The 22,413-nt window shown below is 42.1% G+C and overlaps 1 long non-coding RNA gene across 2 annotated transcripts; it reads left to right on the top strand.

Annotated features, from left to right (window-relative positions):
- Positions 1-12,545: 12,545 nt before the first annotated feature.
- Positions 12,546-21,967, top strand: LOC109488417. Of its 2 annotated transcripts, none has more exons than XR_002141390.2 (5): positions 12,546-12,580; positions 12,724-12,843; positions 15,654-15,754; positions 19,779-19,883; positions 21,865-21,967. It is a non-coding gene; the product is annotated as an uncharacterized LOC109488417 (long non-coding RNA). The 2 variants fall into 2 exon arrangements; XR_002141391.2 differs by having other exon boundaries at positions 12,724-12,847.
- The last annotated feature ends 446 nt before the right edge of the window (positions 21,968-22,413 follow it).

The raw sequence follows: 22,413 nt of genomic DNA, 5'->3' as shown, positions 1-22,413 counted from the left end.
GCGGGGGCGTGGAAGGTGCGCTAACGCGCGTGGAGTGGACGCCCGTGGGGGGAAGGCTCGCCCCACCCGGGTCCCTCTTCCACGAACCCGTGTGGGACTCCATCGTTGCCTGCGTGCCCCTGAAGCACCTCTCAGGGGGACACACTGGTTTGTTTTGGTTTGGGTTGGGTTGGGTTGGTCTGGTCTGGTCTGGCCGTGGGCCTAGAGCCTCGGCCACCCCCAGGCAGTCGGTGCACGGTCCTCGGTCAGAACACCGGAGAGGCCAGCCTGACCCCGAGGCCCCCATCGGTCAGACGCAAAGGGCGCCGGTGGCCCACGGGCTCCGGCCGGGGAGTGGACAGTGAGTAGCACCTTCCGCGGCCAGAGGCCCGAGGGGTCCCAAACACCTTCGTTTCGCCCCTGGCCTCAAGTCGACCCCACCCCCACTCGCCCGGGGATTCCGAGGACGACCCTGGCCCACCCGGGCCAGTGTGGAGGGCGTCCTGGAGCCCACCACGGTCGCCAAATCGGCCCGGTCCCTGGTCCGGCTTCCAGCTCTCTGCAGCTCCATAGGTTAAGGCTCTCGGGCTCATGGTTTTTCCCTCCTTGGTCATGAACCTCTTGTTCTCCATCTTTTACAAGGGAGTTCTGCAGTAGAACTCAAGATTCTCATTGCTGGTTAGGGTGATGCAATCGTCCCAGTTTTTGTTGTTTTGTGTGATACATGTTGTCAAGCCAATGGAAGTTTCACTGATAGTCACCTTGAAGTCTGCAGGGATAGCGTTGTCAGGAATTCTGTAGTTTATATTATCAGAGTCCAAGGTATTTAGTAGTGGTTAAGGGTCCCTGTCCCTTCCTCATTTAGTCAATGTCTGAATATTATATATTTACCTCATTTTCCATTTAAAAGGGCTAATTTTTAGGCAATAGTTACTTGTGCCCGTCTCTACAATGTATGTGTGTACGTATATGTATTCATGTTTGTAAAATATTTATAGAATATTTTTAATACCCTTTAACTGTTTTCAAATGGTATTACTATCATTTTAGACAGTTCCTAAGAGCATATTTTGCAGTGTTTACCTTTTTTTTTTTTAAAGATTTTATTTTTTTCTTTGACAGAAAGAGAGCACTAGCAGAGGGAGAGGAAGAGGGAGAAGCAATCTCCCCACTGAGCAGGGTGCTGGGGAGCCAGGAGTACTATTCAGGATTTTTTTTTTAAAGAATTTATTTATTTATTTGACAGAGACAGCCAGCAAGAGAGGGAACACAAGCAGGGGGAGTGGGAGAGGAAGAAGCAGGCTCCTAGTGGAAGAGCCTGATGTGGGGCTCGATCCCATAACGCCTAAGGCGAAGGCAGACGCTTAAGGACTGTGCCACCCAGGCGCCCCCCTATGCGGGATTTTATCCCAATACCTGGGATCCTGACCAGAGCCAAAGGCAGACACTTCACGAGGGAGCATCCAGGTGCTCTGGTAACCTTCTTTTCAGTAGTGAATATATCTCTTTAAGTAGTGTAGGAAATATAAGCACAATAGAAGTCTATTAAACTTCTATTAAATAGAAGTTTTTTTTTTAATCCCCTTTAATGTCTAGGTCATTGGCTCCACTTTTCAAATCCATCTTGTTTTATATTAATAATGGGATCTACATTCCTTCAGTGTGAATTGATATATTCATCTCCTGGAGTCCTTGAATCAAAGTCTGTTGACCACATTCCTGTTCTATAATAGTCTATTTGGCCCCCTTTTCCTTGGTTCCAGTCTATTCCAAATTCTTACTGTTTAGGAATTTACCTGGGACCTCGAGGATGTGGTGTACATCATCTATCTTCCTCATAACCTGTTGTTAATTTTGGTGAAAAGGACATACTGAGAACATCTTTCTCGGAATTGGGTAGGGACCATGAGTTCATTTCCAACAGGAACTTGTTGCTAGTTTAATAAATAAGTTCTTAGCATTTTCCTCTACTTATTGACTTTAAAAATTTTTACAATCATAGAAGTGTATGAAAATGAGATTTAGTTTTCAGTCCACCTCCAATGAGGTGTTAAAAAATGTAGTGACATTTCAACTGTGCAAGAATGAATATTATAATCTTCAAAACTAAAAGACAACTGACAGAATGGGGGAAGATATCTGGAAATGATACATCATATAAAGGGCTAGTATCCAAAAATCTATAAAGAACTTGTCGGGGCGCCTGGGTGGCACAGCGGTTGGGCGTCTGCCTTCGGCTCAGGGCGTGATCCTGGCGTTATGGGATCGAGCCCCACATCAGGCTCTTCCGCTATGAGCCTGCTTCTTCCTCTCCCACTCCCCCTGCTTGTGTTCCCTCTCTCGCTGGCTGTCTCTATCTCTGTCGAATAAATAAATAAAATCTTAAAAAAAAAAAAAGAACTTGTCAAACTCGACACCCAAAGAATAATCCAATCAAGAAATGGGCAGAAGACATGAACAGACATTTCTCCAAAGAAGACATCCAAATGGCCAACAGACACATGAAAAAAAGGTCAATATCACTTGGCATCAGGGAAACACAAATCAAAACCACAATGAGATACTACCTCACAATGGTCAGAATGGCTAAAATTAACAAGTCAGGAAATGACAGATGTTGGAGAGGATGTGGAGAAAGAGGAACCTTCCTACACTGGTACAATCACTCTGGAAACCAGTATGGAGGTTCCTCAAAAGGTTGAAAATGGAGCTATCCTACAACCCAGCAATTGCACTACTAGGTATTTACCCCAAAGATACAAATATAGTGATCCAAAGGGGCATCTGCACCCCGATGTTTATAGCAGCAATGTCCACAATAGCCAAACTATGTAAAGAGCCCAGATGTCCATCAACAGATGAATGGATAAAGAAGATGTGGTTTGTATACACAATGGAATATTACACAACCATTCAAAAAAATGAAATCTTGCCATTTGCAATGACAGGGATGGAACTAGAAGGTATTATACTAAGTGAAATGTCAATCAGAGAAAGACAATTATCATAAGATCTCACTGATATGTGGAATTTAAGAAAAAAGGCAGGGGATCATAGGGGAAGAGGAAAAAATGAAACAAGATGAAAACAGAGGGAGACAAATCATAAGAGATTCTCAATCATAGGAAACAAACTGAGGGTTGCTGGAGGGGAGGGGGGCGGAAGGACAGGGTAACTGGGCGATGAACATTGGAGAGGATATGTATAGTAATGAGCACTGGGTATTTTATAAGACTGATGAATGACAGACCTGTACCCCTGAAACAATACATTATATGTTTTTAGTTTAATTTAAATATAATATTCTATTTTTAAAAATTTTAAGGCCAAACATTTGAAAGACATTGATTTATAACTTTCCCCCCAACTTTACCCAACCAATGATCAAAAATCTGACCCTCAGAGGTGTATAGTTCAAAATGTTTTAACCTTTTGGAGAGTGGATTATATTGTGGAGAATAAACCATTCACTGATATTGAGAAAGTTAAAAACTATCTTGGTAACCAAAGGCTTTACTGATTTTTAAAAGCCAATTCCATGAAGAAATGGTCAGTTAAAAATAAAGTGGACAGGATTTTAACATACCAATAATCAAAGATTACATGCTTAGGCATAAACTAAAAGTTACGTGAAAATCTACTCAAGGGCAACCTTAAAATTCCTGAATGATAGAAAAATAGACTTTAAGAAGAATAAAGTTGTACTGTATTTTTGAATAAGGAGTCTTTATCTGATGAACATTTCAATTTCTCATCAATTCATCAATTTTTTAAAGATTTTATTTATTTATTTGACAGAGAGAACAAGCAGGGGGGGAGCAGCAGAGGGAGAGGGAGAAGCAGGCTCTCGGCTGAGCAGGGAGCCAGACTCCAAGGACCATGAGATCACGACCTGAGCCAAAGGCAGATGCTTAATGGACTGAGTCACCCAGGAGGCCCTCGTCAATCTATTCTAATGCTAAGAAAAATACAAAAGACTTTTAAATGTTTTGTTGTTTGTTTTCATTGTTTGTAAGGGAAAATAAACAGGGAGGAATATTTTGGAGAGTTATGACAATTGACAGCCATGTCAATTGTGAGAACTGGTCTTGCCAGTTGTGAAAATATATAGAACACAGAATCCACTAATAGACCTGAAGTCACACAAGAATTTAGTATATAATGAGGCAGCCTCCCAAATCAGTAAGAGTGGTCTGCCTTGGAATAAAGGGGTAGCCATCTACAATAGGCTGTTAGTTTCACAAGGCTCACAATAAACCAGGATAAACTCTACATGGAACTCCAGAGGTCCTGTAGGAAATAACGTGCACATTCCTTTATATCCCTGGAGCAGGAAAAGCCTTTGCTACCTTCGACTCCAAAGTCCGTTGAAAAAAATGGGTAAATGTGAACATACAGAATTCACCACATTAAAGAAAAGCCATTATCAAAATTAGAAAAGCACTGAGAAACAGGAAAAAGTATTTTCAACTCACATTAGAAGTCTTCCTAACATATAGCGTGAGCTTCTAGCTATCATTTAAGAGAAAGATTAGCAACTAGCAAATGGAAAAAGACATTAACAGTTCACAAAAAAAAGACTCTTAAATTTACAAAATGATTCCTCAGGCACTCGTATAACGGAAATACAAACAGAATTAACACTTCTGTATAATTTCTTATGAGTTCCCAACTAAGACCTGCCCATCTGAGGGGACTGTATTGCTTGCCATTTCCCGACCTCCCTTGGGTCTGCGTTGTTTCAAGTGGCCCCAAAGTCCCTTTTACCCATGAAATGGTTATAATCCCCCTGTAAGCAAACTACTGTCCTTTGTATGAAAATCCCTGACCTTTCCTATCTCAATTGCCCTCCCCTGCCATCACCATTTCTCGGCAGAAGTCATCTGAATTTTTCAATGTTGCAAATAAGGCCAATCCTCCGCCTCACTCTCATCAAGAAGAAACAAGTGTGTGCCCCCTCCCCCAGCCTTATCGGTGGGGTCTAAAAGTAACTAGGTTAACTATTTTTCTTTTGGACTTTTAAAATCCACATATGATTTGTTTACCATACCCATAGTTTGTATTACTATTACCTTTTATTATCTCTACTAATCTGAAGCTTCACTATTTCTCTCATTAATAGAAGGCATCCTCCTTTCAGCTAACCCCTACTTCACAAAACTTTAACTAGATTAAAACAGTAAACTAAAAGCATTTCCATCACTTGGGGAGAACCCCTGAAAATTTGGGGGCTTTTTCTTCCACGTGGTTAAATGCACACATGGAAACGGGGCTATATTTTTTTTTTTAGGTCAAAAATTCATTCAAGGAAATACTACTTCTCTTGGGATGCATTGCAAGGAGCCCTCCATCCAAACGACCAAGCGGAACCTCCCGCGGCCACGCAAATGCGGAGGAAGGACTGGGGAGAGAGCGGAGAAGGAATCCAGGAATCCGCGGGCCAACCCGCAGCCACAGGGAAACGCTCCAGGCCCACCGGCCGGGGAGGCCCCAGGGGCGCTACGACGAGGCTCGCCCCCTACACGCGCGCCAGGGCACAGAACTTAGAACTTGGGCGGCGGTACAATCCCGGCGCTCAACGCCCGACCAACGTCGCCCAAACGCCGGACCTCGCCCCGCCTGCGCCACCCCCGCCTGTCCCTCCAAGCCGGCCGGGCTGCAGCCACCGCTGGCCTAGGTCGCACGCCGGGCACAGGCTGCCCACGCGCTGAGGGACGGGGAACTCCTCGGGCCCGGAAGGGCCACCCAAACCCGACCGCCAGCCCCGGGTCCCCTCCCGTCCGAGAAAGGAAGGAAAGGCAAAGGGACAAAGGGACCCACCTGGAGGAGGCAACACGCCGTTGGCAAAGACCCTGCTGCACCCCGTCGTGCAGTCTTGGGGCACCTCGGGGCCACCGCCGCACCTCTGATCCGGAATAGGAAGCCAGCACTTGCCCTCAAACCTGAGCTTCACTTCATTGTTCCTGGGACGGGATGAGAGTTCGAAGACTCTGGCTGCTCGAGGAGTGGAAGAAATCTAGGATCCAGACTGCCAGCCCCGCCCAGCGGAGAGGTGGGACATCCTCAGAAGGTCCCGGGTACGAGAAAGGGCTGGTAGAGGCGGGCGTGAGAAAGTCCGGGGTGGGGGGGAAACCCGCCTAATGCCATTTGTAAAGGAGAACCAATTTTGTCCCCCTTGTAGGGTCCCTGCCAGCAAGAAAGTAAATGGTGAATGTGCTGGTCCAATAAAGCCGGACATTTACCTTTCAACAGTAGCAAAACTATTTAGGGGGAAAAGAAGTTTAAATAAATACACTTCCAAAGGTTGTTACAAGTTTGCATCATTCATTTGCTTGAGGTTATGAAAATTTCAATTGCTGCCTCCCCAGGTGAGAGTCTGCACTCCTTCCGCCCGCACCTCCCTCCCGCCCTTGGCCAAGGACCTGCTGGGGAGCCGGTGCTCCTCGCGTGGCCTTTCCTGGGGCTGCTGCAGGTTGTGGCCGCACCGCCCTGGTGGATGGGGATGTGCTGGGTCCGAAGGAATCACAGCAACTGGCAAGTTTGTCCTGCCTGACCGATGTCTTGATTCATTTCTTCCTAACTATTGAAAGACGAACACGTTGCTCTTGCGAAAGAATGCTCCCATAATGGAGACACGTGTAGATGATGCGAGGAAAAGGAACCTAACAGGTGATGCTGCCACTCAGGGATGAGGGCTGTTAATTTGGTGCGTGTATCCTCCCAGCAGGTTGTAATCTAAGGACACAGAGATGGATGCAAATAAAGATCTTTCAAAACAGTCGTCTAAGGAGCTCCCTAGGTTCATGAGTCCTCCAGCTATTTGGTTACCAAACAATAAACTTTGTTGCCTCTTCCCGTTTCCATTGACAACTGCAATCCTTGCTTATTTAAGAAAAAGCATCTTCATGAATAAGACATATTTCAAGGGAGAAATTGAAGTCACCTCTGCGCACACCTGCATTGTCCCCTCAAGACCAGCCCGTCATGGCTGCTCGGTGCCTGGCTCTGCCTCCCAGACCTCTTTTCTCACCCATGCCCTAGATGTTTGGACAGAAAGCAGTGGGAATTTCTAGGGCGGGTAGGAAGGAAGACAAAGAGGACCCTGAAGGGCTTTGTCCTGGCCAGGCAGCTGCCTGTTTGCATTTCAGGTCAGCACAGGAAATCTCACAACACCCTGCTGCCTTCCACTCCCAGGGGGTGGAGGGAGGGGTTAATGCTCTGCCACGTCTTCCCTACCAGGTAGGGTGGAAAGTGGAAGAGCTGCCGCCTCCTCCCCTGTGGAATTAGCTGACGGATCCCTGGGCTCTGGGTCTCAGCTGCCCCTCTGGATTCCTCCCTATGTTTCTCCTCTTTCACTTTAGGGAGTAGGGGCCATTTCCTCACGCAGACATGCAAGTCAAAACCTTTTCTTCTTTCCCCATTCCCTGGACAGACACGAATTCAGTAACTACTAACTACTCATTGTACCAGGAAACTGAGGTCTAAATGGCTTTGCCCTCGTGAACCAGGGTTACACCGGATGGATTCATACACTCAGGGCTCTCATGCTGCAAAATCCATTGCTCTCTCCTTGCAAATGCCCAAAAAGCACACGAAAAAGATTCCCAACGTTATTAGAGAAATCAAAACCACAGGAGATACCACTTCACACCTACCAGGACAGCTATAGTGAAAAAAATGGAAAATAACAAGTGGGATAAGGATGTGGAGAAATTGGAGCCCTCATACACTGCTGGCGAGAATAGAAAATTGTACAGAGGCTGTGGAAAGCACTTCCACCAAAAGTTACACTTAGAGTGACTACGTGATCAGCAATTCCACTCCTAGGTATAACAGAGAACTGAAAACAGATATTCAAACAAAAACTTGTACATGGCTGTTTATGGCAGCATTTTTCATAGAGACCAAATGGGGAAACAACCCAAATGCCCATCAACTGATGAATGTTTAAACAAAATGTGCTATATCCATACCATGTATTTTTTAAAAGATTTTTTAATTTATTTATTTCAGGGTGGGGAGAGAGAAAGCTTGAGCAACAGGGAGGAGCAGAGGGAGAGGGAGAAGCAGACTCCCAGCTGAGCAGGGAGCCCGATGTGGGGCTGGATCCCAGGACCCTGAGATCAGGGTCTGAGCTGAAGGCAGACACTTAACCGACTGAGCCACCGAGGTGCTCCCATACCATGGGTTTGTATTTAGCCATAATATGAAATGAAGTACTGATACATGCTAAAACATGGATGAATCTTGAAAACATTATGATACATGAAAAAAGATAGATAACAAAGAACACACATTGTAAGATCTCTTTCACTAGAAATGTCCAGAACAGGCAAATCTATAGAGAAAGAAAGTCATTATTGGTTGCCAAGGGCTAATGGGAGGGAGATGTTGGGAGAAAAAGTTTTCCTCTACCATTTTAGTTCAGTGACAGGGCCTGCGAATTAATTAACAGTAAATTAACAAGAGAAGAGTTTCTTTACTATGTGGGAGCTTTTAGATGAAGAGGCTCCCTAAAGAGCTTGAGAAAGAGGTTTACATATCAACTTGGGGGGTTGCACTTCAAAGGATGGAAAGTTCTTCTGAGGTTTGCTTATGTAATCTTCTGTAATGTTCTAATGTGCAAGATCAGGCCTCCTTGATTAGAGACCCCCTGAATGGGGTGGGAGGGAAGTTGTGGCAGCTGTCACTTATAAGACTCTGCTGGGGCACCTGGGTAGCTCAGTCAGTTGAGTGCCTGCCTTTGGCTGCGGTCATGATCTCAGGGTCCTGGGATCCAGCCCCACATCAGGCTCTCTGCTCAACAGGGAGTCTGCTTCTCCCTTTCACTCTCCCACTGTGCTCTCCCTCTCTCTCTGGAATAAAGTCTTAAAAAAAACTGAAAAACACAAAGCAAAACAAGCCTCTGCTTTAGCCAGATAAGAGGAATTCAGACAAGGCTTCTGCCACTCTTGTACCTCAGATGTTTTCACTTCGAGGCTATCTTTATACCATTCGGGTGGGTTATCAGTCCCATCAAGAGAATGGGGAATGACTGGTAATAAGTATGGACTTTCTTTTCGGGCTGATGAAAATGTCCTAAAAGTTACAATGATTGCTGCACAATTTTCGGTGTATTCTAAAAAACAGTGACCGCTACACTTTAATGTGGTGAGTTGCATGCTATGCCAATGGCCTATCGATAAAAAAAATGTAAACCAGAACATCGATTCAATGAAATTTAGGTAAAAGATTGATGGAAAATTGTACAATGTGGGTGAATCAGGGCAAGAATACTGCAATCCACTAATCAATGTTTACATCACCAAAAATGTGAACAACAGATATCATGTGTGTTCTGATATAATGTAATAGGAGTACAAAGTGTTGACTATAAAATGTTCTGGCTAAAGTAATTGAGCCTAAATCTAACCAAGTTCATAGATGTCACTACAGGGAATTCTGTTTCTCATGGAACATTGCCAGCATGAAGATGCCTATGGAGAAATCTGTAATGTCAGTAATCCTACAGCACAATTAATGTAGTCTTTCATCAAAGGCATGGCAAGAAAAAAAGGGGGGTCAGGGGTGCTTATCAATGGAAAGAGGATTAAGTCATATTTCAGCCAATGCTCTGCATGATCCTTGTTTGGATCCCAGTAAGAACAAATCAAATTTAAATGACACATTCAGGTCCAACAGGTTCATTACACATGGATGTTTTCATGTGGCATCAGGGAGTAATTGTAATTTTTGTTAGATGTAATGACAGTATATTGGTTATATTTTTGTAAAGTCCTATTTGTTAAAGTTTATGGTACAGTAGAGTATGTGGAGGAAATATCTTCCTTGAATTTATGCATAAAGACATATGATATCTGGAATATGCTTTGAAATATGCTGGCAAAACATTAAATAAATAGGGGCGCCTGGGTGGCACAGCGGTTAAGCGTCTGCCTTCGGCTCAGGGCGTGATCCCGGCGTTGTGGGATCAAGCCCCATGTCAGGCTCCTCCACTATGAGCCTGCTTCTTCCTCTCCCACTCCCCCTGCTTGTGTTCCCTCTCTCGCTGGCTGTCTCTATCTCTGTCAAATAAATNTAAAATTATTAAAAACAATTGTTTAGGGGCGCCTGGGTGGCACAGCGGTTAAGCGTCTGCCTTCAGCTCAGGGCGTGATCCCGGCGTTATGGGATCGAGCCCCACATCAGGCTCTTCTGCTGTGAGCCTGCTTCTTCCTCTCCTACTCCCCCTGCTTGTGTTCCCTCTCTCGCTGGCTGTCTCTATCTCTGTCAAATAAATAAATAAAATCTTAAAAAAAAAAAAAAAAAAAAGAAATAATTTAAAAAAAAAGAATTGTTTAAAACATTAAATAAATAAAACATAATTGGCCAAATATTGGTCCTTGTTGAAGCTGGTTGGTACATAGAGTATTTGTTATATTGTTATATCTGCTTTGTTTGAAATGATCCATGTTTTTTTAAGATTTTATTTATTTATTTGAGAGAGAAAGAGCATGGGCAGGGGCAGGGGAGGTGGGGCAGAGGGAGAGGGAGAAGCAGGCTTCCAGCCAAGCAGGGAGCCCCACGTGAGGCTCAATCCCAGGACCCTGGGATCATGACCTGAGCCGAAGGCAGACGATTAACCAACCGACTGAGCCACCCAGGTGCCCCAAAAGATCCATGTTAAAGAGCTAAAAATATATATATAAACAAAAACAGCTATGCCAACCAGTAAAATAAAGCATGATAAAATAAGCACATTTTGAGTATATTATTGAGATATATGGGTAAAATACCAAACGGAAAGTGTTGATTATGGTTATATTTGCAGAACTGTAATTGGTTGCATTTCCATTTAGGACTAAATACAGGTGATTTTTTAAAATTTGTTTTTAAATTTTAAGTAAACTCCACACCACACATGGGACTCAAACTCACAACTCCAAGATCAAGAGTTACACTGTCCAGTCGGCTGACTGAGCCATCCAGGTGCCCTCAGGGGATTTTAAACACAGTAGTTCCCCCTTATCAACGATTTCTTTTTCCACAGTTTGTTACCTGCAGACAACTGTAGTTCAAAAGCAGGTGCTCCTTCTGACACTGTGTATGAAGGTCAGTAGTAGCCTAATGGTACGTCACCATGCCATACTGTCATTCTTCTCACTTTGTCCCGACATGTAGGCATTTTATCATCTCACATCATCACAGGAAGGGGAAGAATGAGTACAGTACGATAAGATATTTTGAGAGAAACCACCTTCACATAACTTTTATTACAGTGTATTGTTATAATGGTTCTATTTAATTATTAGTTATTGTTAACCTCTTACTGTAACTAATTTATAAATTAAACTTTCTCATAGATATGTATGTCCAGGAAAAAAACATGGCATATATAGGATTTGGTAGTATCCATGGTTTCGGTCATCCACTGGGGGTCTTGGATCATGTCTCCTGCAGATAAGGGGGGACTACGGAATTGTAGACATATTCAAGAGCTTAACTGAGGTGGTACCTAATGGGCCCTTGTATTAAAATGCAAATACGTGGAAGGAAATTCTGAAAGACACACACTATGTGGTTAACAGGTTCACCACCAGGAATGACATGAACATGAGTGCAGAGGGCCAAGGTGGCTCGTTTTTGCTGAGTACCTGCCATGTGCCAGACGCCATTCTTAATGCTAGAAATACACTGTGAAAAAGGGGGGAAAAATCCCTGCTCACATGGGGCTCACCTTCTAGTGAGAGAGAATGAAAAAATAAGATCGATGAGACTCATCTATATATCATGATGGATAATGATCCGAGCTTTCCAGCACATGAAGGCAGGAGAGGGGAGTAGGGCGTGGGGTGGCCGTGGGGATTTGTACCTTCAGGTAGATGGGACAGCAAAGGCATCATTGAGAAGGTGACATAAGACGGGAAGGAAGTAGGGGGAGAGCCCTGCGGAGATCTGGGGATGAGCGCTGCAATGAGAGGGAATATCCTGTACCCCTTACTGCTGTTAGTCTGTTAAATCTTTTAGCCACTGACTGGTAGTCATTTTCCCCCCAGTTTTGATGCAACAGGTGCCGTGTTGTACTTTGGCAGTATGTAATCGGTCAGGTTCAGGGCTAGAAGTACCTTGATGGTTTATGTAATCAAGATACGGTTCAAGACCTTTGCCACTTTGAATAAATTGAGGCTCTAGCCATGTGTACTAAGTATGTATCTAAGTTGGATCTTTCTTGAACACGTGTATCAGTTATACCTTGCTTAGCATCTTAAGTGGCTCGGTCCAGATTTATAAGCTGTCCACAGCTACTTGAGTGACAGTGCTGTCCAAAATCCAAACTGTCCCTTGCCCCCTAGTGCCAGGATATTCATCCCTCATTGGAATCATTAAGTCACAAGTGGGGACCATTTCTATATCCATGGATATAGGGCTAACAGATATTTATTTCATTAACCTCAGGGACAGTAGCTTAAGTAAGCAGAAAGGCTGATCAGTATCTTTGGCCACTGAATCCCAGCAAATTACAGTGTGAAGTCATGAAATGGTCACAGTTGATGACATCATAATGGGTTTGCAGCATATAAAGCCCAGACCATCTTTATGTCTAGGCATATTTCTCCTGAGGGTGTGTGGTGGCTGGAAGGGTTTCTGTTATAGGGCTAGGAAAAGAGTGGTGTATTTCTCTCGTTTTCATGCAGAATCTTTACTTAGAGAAATTGCTTTGTATCCTCAACAAGTATAATAAAAAATATTTTCTTTCCTTTTCAGGTCACAGTTCTAGAAGAAATCCGAAGGGTGTGATCTATAGTTCATGCTGCGCCTGCTGTGGTGTGGACCCTGAGTTCAAGCTTGGACGACAAGCAGATGCTGACTTCACACTTCTGATAAGTAAGTAAGTCAGCTCAGTGGTACTGGGATTTTGTGCTACCCCCTTCTGGACATAGGCTCCTTTTTCAAAATAGGCCTCTCACTGAACTTCCTCTGTTAATATCTGGTTAGTACTATGTGCACTTATGCTCAGTCTCTCTAATGGTTCATGATGATGATCATGAGAGATCATGAGCCTGGGGGATTGGAAATATTATCCTATCTGGTAAATTCCAAACTCAAAGCCCAGAAAAGGCCGTGATACGACCAGAGCTGATTTCATGCATCTGACAGGTGTGGAATGGAAGTTGTATCTTGTGTTTTATCCCCCTCGATACTTACAAGCATGACTTTCTGAGATGTTTTAATCCAGTGTATACTAGTGCCATGGAGGTTTTGTAGGAATCATGTGTACATTAGACTTCAATTAATATTATAGCTCTGTTTTCAGTGCTCGAGATTGAACAAAGAAAGGTGGTGTTATTTCAGTACCTTGAGAACTTCTAAAGCTGTCCGAGTAGCCTGATACTCTCATTAACCCTAGAACTAGGAAAGATTTGCGGTGATCCTGTGTGTCTCCCTGGACTGCTGAGGAAAAGAGCTTCTGTCATCCTGTATTGGATCTAAAGGATGATGCTGAAATTTCCCCTGCACAGTGTAGTCTGCGAGAGGGCCTTCTAGTCAGCAGTTTCATTTATTCATCATCAGAATCTCTGTCGGGGAGGATCAAGCATGAACTCGATTGTGGTTTCTTTGTAAGAGGAAAACTACACTTGTGAATGCCAGTTCCCTGCTGTTCTTTTGATCTGAGGCACAGGGCAGGCTGAGTAATAGTGAAAGATGCATAGCTTATTATGACGATGTATTCCTTTGTGATTTTAACTGTAACACACATATAGGTGATTTAGAACATTATACAAGTTTTTCTTTAAAGATTTTATTTATTTGAGAGAACGAGAGAGTGAGCGAGAGAGCACAAGCAGGGGGAAGGGGCAGAGGGAGAAGGAGAAGCAGATTCCTCGCTGAGGCGGGAGCCCACACTGGGGCTCAATCCCAGGACCCTGAGATCATGACCTGAGTGGAAGGCAGACCCTTAACCACTAAGTCACCCAGGAGCCCCTCGTTCTACAAGTTTGATGAAGGAGTCCAGAGACTGTTTTCTAATAGTTGTACTTGCTTTTCACCTTCCCTGGACCATATCCTGGGCACAGTCTCTCCTGCTGACATGGTGCGTGGGTCAGGGTTCCGCAGACACTGGCCTAGGTTCCCTCTCTCGCTCTCTGTCAAATAAATAAAATCTTTAAAAAAATTCTACTTCAATAAACAATTGAAATGCACATGTGCATACACACACAAATTCGTAGATATTTCAGGAACTTTAAGGAAAACTTTGACCTCATTCTTTTATTTTTAATTATTTTTAAAGATTATTGATTTATTTGACAGAGGAAGAGAGAGCAGAGGGAGCGAGAGAGATCACAAGCAGGGCAAGGTTAGAAAGAGAAGCAGACTCCCCACTGAGCAGGGAGCCATGAAGGATTCGCTCCCAGGAGCCCCTGACATCACTCTAAAGAGCACATGGACTTAGGGAGCTCCATGTGGCTTCCACTTTCACTCATTTGTAATTCTAGTGGCGTCCATCACTCAAATCATATAGGCCCCTTGCCTGAAACTCTCAAATGAATTCCCATTGGAATTAGCATAAAAATAATTCCCAAGCATGACCAGCAAAACACTGGATCAGAGCAGTCTTAACCACGTTTTTCCTTGGTTGCTTTGCCCCAAACGCACAACTTTTGGGGTTGCTTAAAAAAAAAAAACTTAAAAAAATGTTTCATTAATACAAGTATAATTGACAGAACACAAACTGCCCCATTTCAAGTGTACGATTTGAGGCGCCTGCGTGGTGCAGTTGGTGAAGCGTCTGCCTTCGTCTCAGGTCATGATCCCGGGGTCCTGAGATCGAATTCTGAGCTCAGTCTCCCTGCTCAGTGGGGAGTCTGCTTCTCCCTATGCCTCCCTCTGCCCCTGTCCCCACTTATGGACTCTCTCTCAAATAAGTAAATAATCTTAAAAAAAAGTGTACAATTTATGAAATTGATATATGTTACCCCTGAGAAATGACCACCACAATCAAAATAATGAACACATCCATTACATCATGTTTCATAATCCTGTGGAACATACAGTGATGAGAACTACATCGTTGCTCCGAAGAGGTTATTTAGATAATTATTTCCTGCTTAACTAGGGATAATTTATCATTAAGGCAATTACATATATATTTTTAAAACATGCACCTGGTTATTTGAATGTACCTGAGAAATTTCTTTTCTTATGTATTTGATACTTTCTTCCCTAGATCAAAAGCTATTTAAGTCAAATCTGTCATAGGAATCCTGAATCAATGAGTGTTATTGTATGTCCTATCACTGCTGTTGGTTTAAGGGTATTTTGAGACTTGCTGATTGTAAATATGGAGTCTTTGGCACAGTTCCAACTATAAGAAATTATGAACAAAATTTTATAGAATTTTATAATCATTAAAATTAAAAATATTTGGAATTCCCTAAAAATGGTGAGAATGTGGTCAAAAGATGTTCATGGATTCTTGGTTATGGTCCTCAAGAAGCCTAGTCTTGAATCTCAGTTAAGTCAGCTAAGGAAACAGTATGTGGTAGCTTATGCCTTATGTGTGGTCCAGGTCAATTTCTCTTTAATGGCAATTGACATGAAAATGACAGTCTGAATAGAAGCATAGACTGGCAGTCACCTTTTGCCTGAGGGATCCAATACAATAATTTCTAATCGCTTGTGTTTAACCTTAATAGATTCTTTGTGGATGAGACAAAAGTTAAGGAAGGCGACCAACCACAGATGAGACAAAAGTTAAGGAAGGCGACCAACCACAGCAGTGGACATTTTCAAAAAGGTAGGGCTTACTAAATATTTGATATAGTTGTTTTACTTAATAATTTAATTACATTACATATATTCCTTTCTCTTTTGTGACACTTTGAGATTTTGTTTTGGTTATACAGTGCTTAACATTTGTGGATTTAAAACATAACAACAGATATGGATTTTTTTGGTAGCATGATAGTGAAGCACTGTAAACAAGGAAAACATTTGTCATCTGGCAAGTGCTTAAAGAAATATATGATACAATCTTACCAACCACAAAATATGAAGCGATTTATACATAGCTTTATAATTAGAAATTATAAACAAATTAAATAAAATTTAATAAATTTTTATGTATATGCACATCTGCGATAATGTCACCAAATCAACATAAGGAACACATTCACTATCCTCTGAAATTACCTTTTCCCCTTCCGTCATCCCTCCCTTACACATCCCTGTCCCTACCATCCCCTGAAAGTCATTGATCTGCTGTATATCACAATACAAAATTTTAAATTTTCCGGAGTTTTATATACATGAAATTATAGAGTATGTACTCTTTTTTCCTCGCCTTTTGAACTCAGAATAGTTGTGAGATTCATCCATGCTCTTTGTGTCAATGGTTCATTCCTTTTGTTGCTGAGTGGTGTTCCACTGTATAGATACACCATAGTATGTCCATTCATCTGTTCATGGGCATTTGGAGTGTTTCCAGCTTTTGACCATTATAAATAAAGCCAGGTACCTATGTGTGTGGGTCTCTGTGTGAACTTTCATTTCCTATATCTTCATTTCTATTGAGGTATAATTTACCTATTGTAAAATTCCCTTTCAAAATGTACAAAACTGTACAAGTTTTGACAAAGGTATTTAGTCATGTGCCCACTATCACAATCAAGATACGGAATATTTCTATGACTCCAGAAAGTCTTCTCAGGTTCCTTTGTAGTCTGTGATCTCATTCTACTTCCAGCCCTTGGCAACTACTGATCTAATTTCTGTCCATATAATTCTTTTTTTTAAGTCATATACATGGAATCATAGAGCAATAATCTTTTTGTTTCTGGCTCCTTTTACATAACACAATGCTTTCAGGATTCATCCATGGTATATCTTCATCAATGATTCATTCATTTTTATTGTTGAGTATTTCATTGTATGGATATATTTTGTTTATCTCTTCATCTGTTGCTGGACATTCGAATTGTTTCCAGGATTTGGGGGTTTCTGAAAAGCCTTATGGGAGAACTTTAGATCTTCATATGGGTTTGAGTTACAGTCTAGAATCCTTTTATTTCATCCTAAAGGATTTCCTTTAGCATTTCTTGCACAGAAGACTTAATGGTAATGAACTCCCATCACCACTTACTTATCCAAATTTCTCATTCCATTTCATTTAGTGTGTTTGCCGTGATTTTGTCCTGTTCTTTCATTTGGGACATATTCCTCTGTCTCCTCATTTTGTCTTTTTCTATGTATCAGGAAAATCAGCTACATTTCCTGATCTTGAAAGTAATGGCCTTGTGAAGCAGCGGTCCTGTAGCGCCCTGGGGCACAATGGCCCTTGTTCACCAGAACTAGGCGCTCCAGGGGTGTCGGCTACGCGTGTTGCATGTGCCCTGCTGTTGTGGCTAAACTGCATAGCATTCCCTCAGGTTTCACTTCCTTTCCACAGGTGATTCTTTGTAGAATTACAAGCTAGTAACCTAGTTCTGTCTGCCATGGTCTCTAGTGTCACTCTTCTTCATGGCAACAAAATGGTATATCTCTCCTCCTTTCTCTGCTTCGAGTGGCCTTACTTGCTTTCCTTGAAGTATTTAATTAAAAAATATTAGGGCCTCAGGTGGCTCAGTCTGTTAAGCAACCGACCCTTGATTTTGGCTCAGGTCATGATCTTGGCGTCCTGAGATCAAGCTCTGCGTCTGGCTCCATGCTTGAGATTCTCTCTCTGCCCCTCCTCCTGCTCGCACTCTCAATAAATAAATAAATAAATAAATAAATAAATAAATAAATAAATAAATAAAATCTTTAAAAAATTTTAAATGATAGTGCTACTTCATGTAGACTTGCTGGAATTTGAGTTTGCCTTTTCTTGCCGTGTGAATGACTTATATAAATGTCGTTGAACAAATGCCAGATTGATTACTATGTTAATGTTATCTAAATCTAGATTTCTTTTGCTTCTCTCGTGAAAGCATAACTACGATTAGGTTCTATCAAAAGTTTCATTTCTTTTTCTCCTAGATCCTATGAAACTTCAGTATAGTATTTCTCTCTTGTTGCTGTAAGAAAGGAGCACAAGTGTAAAAGGTCTCTAGTTTTCAGCCTCTGAGAGCAACCTAAAGGGCTTATATGGTCTCTCTTTTGAGAGTTTGGCTTATCTTGGAGGTAATCAAGTTTTCTATCAACAGGAATTAGAGTATCATTGGAGTTACTTCAAGATTCCTTTGCTTTTCTACTGGTAGAATAAATTCTAAGAGCTTGAGTATAAAACGTTTGTCAGTTTTATTGGTGAAAGAAATTGGATTTTTTTATTAGAACTTTTTTTTATTAGAACAACATCAAATGTTGTTTCAAGGAGCACATTCAAAATACCCTCAGGGGCGCCTGGGTCGCTCAGTCATTAAGCGTCTGCCTTTGGCTCAGGGAGTGATCCCACGGTCCTGGGATTTCGGAGTTTGGGGATAGAGCCCCACGTCAGGCTCATCCTCTGGGAGCCTGCTTCTTCCTCTCCCACTCCCCCTGCTTGTGTTCCCTCTCTCACTGGCTGTCTCTCTCTCTGTCAAATAAATAAATAAAATCTTAAAAAAAAAAAACAATAAAAAACCCACAAAATACCCTTTGAGAATCTTAGAATCAACTTAATTTGGGCCTGGCATTGTTGCCAGATACCACCAGAAAGAAGCAAATGATGATTTATCTATCTGTCATAGCTTTTTTGTAAGATTTTATTTTTAAGTCATCTCTACATCCAAAGTGGGGCTCAAACTCACACCCCCGAGACCAAGAATCACACGCTCCACCAACTCGGCCAGACACCCCTGTCACAGCTTTTAAAAACATATATTTTAAGAAAAAGACCACTGAAAAATAATTTTTAGAAAAAAGAAATGTCAGTGTTTGATGATCTATTCTCATCACCAACATTTAAAGTTAAAATGGAAGTATCTATGTTATTCCAGTGGCGCCCTGCATGGCTTCTCTTGTTCTGAGTCATTTAAAGTGGCAAGATAAAGTAATTAGAAGAAGTCCTAAGAAGTCTCAGCTTTGTTAATAATTGGCTGTGGCTTCAAGTAAGTCACTTACACTCCTCAGATTTTTGTTTCTTCATCATTAACAGGAGAGGATAAGATTAGTGAACTCTAAAAAGGCCCCTTCCAGTTCACATATTTCAGGTCTGTGTGATTCCGATTTTATGTGTGGTTACGGATTGTTTAGCCAATTTAAATTACAAGCAGAAAGATTCAGTGCCTTTCTGAAAATGTACAAACAAACCATTTACATAAAAAAGGAAATTGTGGACAGTCTGCTTGTATAGGCACCAAGCTTAGGAAAAAAATTTTAAAAACCCCAAACAATGTGGAGAAGGTAACTTCAGGAAGGGAAATGGATTCAGAGAAATCTTAACATGGATAATAGTCAAGTTGAACGATCTCACATTGGGGGTCCTCCATCTTCTGGGAAGTTCATTTACTGTCCACAAAGGCTCTTGGGTGGGTTTGAAATTTAAATAGACTAGAAAAGTCTTGGATCAGCCACTGTGGGACATTTTCCAGGGCTCAGGTAGGGATGGCTAAAACAATTAAAACAGTTAAGATGTCCAGGATAAATCACGCAAAACTCCTTTTCTTTTCGAGAAGTGAAAATGAGTTAGTTTGCCTTTGCTTGGAGACACTACCACCAGCAGCGCTAGCCGCACCCCCACATGGGGCCTTAATTGCCGTGAAAATAATCATGACTGAGGGTCTGAAATGCAATGCTATATTTCATACATGATATTGTTTGAAACTACATTATTAAGTGTACATTTATGCTGGTGATCTTTGCAGGTAAATGAAGAATTCAGAGCCCGGACCGAAGTTTAAGCCAAGATGCAAAAAAAGAAAAAAAAGATCAAAGAGCCTGGAACAGAATCTTGGCAACAGTGAACCCAGGTAATAAAACTAGATCATACTGTGTCACGTCACCGTGAGTTCTATGGCAGGAAATTATTTTGTTAGATCAAAGGAACATATGACCAGAAACAGACTTTCTGGCGAATTAACATTTGTGTCTACATATGGTGAACTAACATTTTCGTTTACATAACTCTACAGGTTTGATTTTCTAAGACAGTAAACCATGTTCATATGTGGAAGAGACAGGCATCAGTTTCTTAAACCGCACTGAATGTTTTGTGACAGAATATATTACGCAAGCAAAACTGTTTTGGGGAGGAAATTTTCATGACGATGTGAATAACTGGGTCCACAGTAATTCCTTTCAAAAAGAAAATCCTCAATTTAATGATTACCCAAAGCCCTCTGTAGACCTCTCAACCATCATCTAATAACCTATGAACTTGATCTATCCACTTTGATAAAAACATCCATGTATACTTAACATCGTTCTAAGTGTCTGAACTCCTCAACTGGCTGAGAACAGTCCTCAAGACAGCTTATGTTTGGAGGGAATACGCAGAAAGCGAAGATTGCCTCTTAACAGAGGAGATGCTCACTAGGTTTTTGTTCTTTAAATTTGTCTCTTTTTTTACCATTCTACTAGAAACATGTCAAAAGTTGCCGGTGAACTCCGAACAACCCAATCTAGTGGGCTTTTCCCGGCTTCGTTCTGTTTCACTATAATATCTTATAATTTTCCACTACATTTAGTTTTCCTATCCTCCTTCCCTTTTCACATCTCTCAGATGTCAGTTACTCTTTTTTGACCCCCAAGGCTTTGTCCTCAGCTCAGGACAAATGACAGGCATTCATGAGGAGGTAGCCTGCTGTAGTAGAAAGGGGGCCGAGGGGTGCCTGGGGAGCTCAGTCGGTTAAGCGTCCAGCTCTTGGTTTCAGCTCAGTTCGTGATCTCATGGGTGGTGAGATCAAGTCTCGCATGGGGCTCCATGCTTAGTGGGGAGTCTGCTTGAGATTCTTTCCCTCTGCTGCCCCCTCAAATAAATACATAAATCATAAAAAAAAAAAAGGGAAATGAATTAGGTGTGTGAAGAACTGCATTCAAGTCCTAATCATGTTTTGCACTAACTGCGTAAACTTTGTTCAGTCATTTAAATCTCGGAAGTCTCAGTTTCTGCATCCACAGGAAGTGAGATGAAACTTACCCTAGGTTACAAGGTTATAATGAAGATCAAAAGGGATAATAGATGTAAAAACTCTGATAAGCATATTACTATGCAAATGGCTATTACTTACATTATTTGAAGACAGCTAGGTCATTGGCACTGTGAGACAGACTCTGTTTTTTGTTTTTGGTTTTTAAAGATTTTTATTTATTTATTTCTGAGAGAGAGCAAGCACAAGCAAGCACAAGCAGGGGGAGTGCAGGCAGAGGGAGAAGCAGGCTCCCTGCCGAGCAAGAAGCCCGATGTGGGACTTGATCCCAGGACCCCGGGATCATGACCTGAGCTGAAGGCAAACACCTAACCAACCAAGCCAGCCAGGTATCCTGAGACAGACTCTGTTTAAAGCTAATTGACTCCCAAGGGGAACAAACCATGACCTTACAGGAATCATCCCTGTTTTGACACCTTATATTAATTATCCATATTTGAACCAACTAGTCTAAAAGGCCCAAGCTGTGGAGATTAATTCTTCTTTGTATTTGTTCATCATGAAATCTGATTTTGCATTATTTGGGAATACCGTTTTACAGAGCTTCTGATGAGGGGGCCAACTCTTCTAGCATTAGTGTTAGCAGAAGCAGTCACTATGTAGAGATTTAAACGCTGATCAAATATCCATAGAAGTCTTTTGCACATACTGTTAAGTCCTCGAATGGTGATAAATACCAAAAAGCATGATAAAATGCTTTTATTGCCTTGAATGTATAAGAAAACACCGATGTCTACTGTTATGACTTATTTGCTACCTATTTTATTGCCAGCATTTAAACATTGGATTCTTTATGTTACAGGAGCATGGACCCTCAGGTTGCCCTTAAATTTCAGAACCTCTTCCATCGCATTCACAGGCTGATGGAGGGCCATACCCACCACCACCTCTACCCGCGCCATCTCTGCCCGGAGGAGTTGGCTCTCCTTCTCCAACTTCTTTACCTAGAATAAGTGGTTAACCATCACCACCATCACCTTCGTGGGAGGACCTCCTCCAAAATCACCACTTGCTGTGTCTTACGGAATAAAGCAGAAATAAACGTATCACCCTGAATTCCGTGTATTTATTCTTGAAGTGCAGGACTTGATTCTCCACTGTAAGAATCAACTGAAAGGGAAAACCTTGACTGCAGAATGTTTTTGAGCATCTTCTGGCCATCAGTGGTCATTAATGGATGAAAACTGCATACCTGTGGGTATTATGGAATGTTAGAGAAGACTGCTGACTCTTGATTTCCCTCATGAGTTCATCGTCTTATGTTTCTCTCTCAGACAGTATCTCAACTGGAAACTCCATAGCGTTAACTCCACGGAGATATAAAATTCATATAGAAAGGAAAGGAGAATCA

This window comes from Ailuropoda melanoleuca, chromosome X (assembly GCF_002007445.2).
Source record: "Ailuropoda melanoleuca isolate Jingjing chromosome X, ASM200744v2, whole genome shotgun sequence".
Lineage (NCBI taxonomy): Eukaryota > Metazoa > Chordata > Mammalia > Carnivora > Ursidae > Ailuropoda > Ailuropoda melanoleuca.
The sequence above is the reverse complement of the archived record's forward strand: the minus strand, read 5'-3'. Positions and strand labels throughout refer to the sequence as shown.